We start from the raw sequence: 3,088 nt of genomic DNA, 5'->3' as shown, positions 1-3,088 counted from the left end.
CATATCTAACTCCTTTGTAAATATAGCCAATGAACTGGCCTCAACTGTTTCCTGTGGCAGAGAATTCCACAGATTCACCACTCTGTGTGAAGAAGTTTTTCCTAATCTCGGTCCTAAAAGGCTTCCCCTTTATCCTCAAACTGTGACCCCTCGTTCTGGACTTCCCCAACATCGGGAACAATCTTCCTGCATCTAGCCTGTCCAATCCCTTTAGGATTTTATACGTTTCAATCAGATCTCCCCTCAATCTTCTAAATTCCAACGAGTATAAGCCCAGTTCATCCAGTCTTTCTTCATATGAAAGTCCCGCCATCCCAGGAATCAATCTGGTGAACCTTCTTTGTACTCCTTCTATGGCAAGGATGTCTTTCCTCAGATTAGGGGACCAAAACTGCACACAATACTCCAGGTGTGGTCTCACCAAGGCCTTGTACAACTGCAGTAGTACCTCCCTGCTCCTGTACTCGAATCCTCTCGCTATAAATGCCAGCATACCATTCGCCTTTTTCACCGCCTGCTGTACCTGCATGCCCACTTTCAATGACTGGTGTATAATGACACCCAGGTCTCGTTGCATCTCCCCTTTTCCTAATCGGCCACCATTCAGATAATAATCTGTTTTCCTATTTGTGCCACCAAAGTGGATAACCTCACATTTATCCACATTAAATTGCATCTGCCGTGAATTGAAGGAAGAAATTGAAAGACGATCGAGCATGTACAGGGTATATATTGTCCCAATGGTAATATCAACAACTACCATCTCAAAGTCACTACACAATAGCATTAAAGCAATATTTCTGTAAATCTGCTGAAAACCACTATACTGTACAACAGTAGAATGGTTTGAGGTCCGGAGTTATTGAGGAATGAGTGTGCTTCAGCACCCCCGTACTTCAGGCTAGCGTGAGCTGAGAAAGTATTAATAATAACAAAGCAAAAATGTCTCTAGCATGAAATGTCCGGTTTGAAAGTGAGTTGTGGAAACAGTCAGTGTTGGTGTGAGTGAAGTTCAGTGAATTTATCCATCTGGTTCAAGTGGCGATAACATAAATTTAAACATGAAATACACTGGTGCCCTGTAAGAGTTTCTGTTGGTTTGATCGTCCATGTACAATATATTAAGTTTATGTCAACATCAATGTAAGCAAGACAGGTCGTGGTAGTGTTCTGTTTTCTGTATGTGGATTTTTTAAATAAATAAATAAACGTATTAGAAACAGCACGGAGCGCTCAAAACGTACAGCAAAGGCCACTGGATCAACAGCGTCCCTGAATAGGCTGGAACCACCAGCATTTCGGATACAGTGTCGAACACGCTGACCGATTGCATCGTACAGCCCACCTGAATAAAAGCGGAACACATGGACACTTCTTGGTTTTGGAGGCGGCGAATACAGATCGGTGTTTCGACTGGCTTTTTACAATCTGCATCCGTGAGAGGATTCAAGGCGTCAAAACCGATATAAACACGTAGTCGGCAGGATTTGAACCTGCGCGGGGAAACCCCAATGGATTTCTAGTCCATCGCCTTAACCACTCGGCCACGACTACAAGTTCTTCACAGCTGGATTCAAATCCCGGAGTCAGATAAACAGGGTTGATCCTGAACTAAAAGCGGGAATTGCTGGAAATATTCAGCAGATCTGTTAGCGTCTGTGAAGAGAGAAACCGAATTCACGTTCAGCTCAATGACCTTTCACCAGGAAATCAGTCACTGAATTGGATGGAGTCTCAGTCAGAGCAGAGCAGGATCGGGAGATGTAGAATCCTTCTGCGGGGATTAAGAAACTCCTGGGTAAAACGACCCTGATGGGAGTATTTTATAGACTTTCGAATTGTAGCCACGGATCTGGTCTACAATTTACAGCGGAAGACAGAGAAAAAAAAACATGTAAGAAAGGCAACGTTACGTCAGAGGGAGTATTTCAATAGCCATATAGATGGAAAATCAAGTTGATGAATACGTGGAATGCCTCTGAGATATCTGTTTGGTTGAGCCTACTGGGGAAAAACAATTCAGCACTGGGTGTTGCGTTGTGTAGTTTTTTGGGCTATGTTGTTATTAAGTTACCTCTAACTTGACTGCAGTCTGGACAGCTGTTGTGAACAAGCCAAGGTAGATAATCCATCAATGGATTAAACTCACAGTAGCAATTAAAACACGCTGCTGTTCAGAAGCGATTGGTGCGGGAATTCTGCTAATGAGTGGCCTCAATGGTCGAAGGCTCCACTGAAGGTTGCATGTAGTACGAAGTGTGGAAAGGAAATGAGGCTAATGTATGTTGGTATTTGCTTGGTGTGGTGAATAATACTTATTCCATTGATACTTCAAGCGTATCTGACAAGAAGGGAACTCTAAGTTGCAATTTTTTTTTTGGTTTTTAATGTTTTAAACATGTTATTAAACTATGGGATCTGTTATCCAAGACTATTAAATATTATGTGGGTTTAGCTAATGACTTTTTGCAGAATCCATCCCTTTTGGAATAAAGTTTGGAACTGAGGTTTAAATGCATATGTTTTACTTCCCATGTTATTATTGCTTTGCTCTTTGTACTGATGGTTACACAAGACATTTCCCCCCGTGTTGTTGTTGTTGTTTTTTTTTTTTTTTTTAAGGCCAACTTTAATAACTTCAATATTTGAAAAGCACATGCCATTCTAAAATTTCTTTGTGTTGATCTTGTTTAATTTCTTATAGCTATGTTGTATTTTAAAATAATTAATTACTGTTAAATTCCTTGATATATCGTGTGAAATTGGTTACATGTTATCATGTTTCTTCACGCTTTGTTATGACAATATTTTTAAATCCTTATCGGTATTTTTTGATATAGTCATGAATTCTGCTGTTCCTTTTGTGCTATATTCACTGAGACATAAACAGTAATGTGATCGCCAGAACTTTCCGTGGATCGAAAAGGAGGAGATGTTGGCCACAGAAGATTTCAAATATGCAACATAACATAGAACTCGAATGGCTCAAGGACAGTGGAAGCAGACAGAACAAGTGTCTTTGTACCAGCCATGTACTTGGAAGTGAATATGTAATTTTGTGGAACCGTTTTACATCTTCCATTTTATG

General features: G+C 40.5%; 1 non-coding gene across 1 annotated transcript; it reads right to left on the bottom strand.

The window, feature by feature from the left end:
- Nucleotides 1-1,472: 1,472 nt before the first annotated feature.
- On the bottom strand, nt 1,473-1,554 carry trnas-aga (transfer RNA serine (anticodon AGA)). Its single transcript has one exon. It is a non-coding gene; the product is annotated as a tRNA-Ser (tRNA).
- Nucleotides 1,555-3,088: the final 1,534 nt, after the last annotated feature.

Source organism: Mobula birostris, chromosome 28 (genome assembly GCF_030028105.1).
Source record: "Mobula birostris isolate sMobBir1 chromosome 28, sMobBir1.hap1, whole genome shotgun sequence".
Classification (NCBI taxonomy): Eukaryota; Metazoa; Chordata; class Chondrichthyes; order Myliobatiformes; family Myliobatidae; genus Mobula; species Mobula birostris.
The sequence above is the reverse complement of the archived record's forward strand: the minus strand, read 5'-3'. Positions and strand labels throughout refer to the sequence as shown.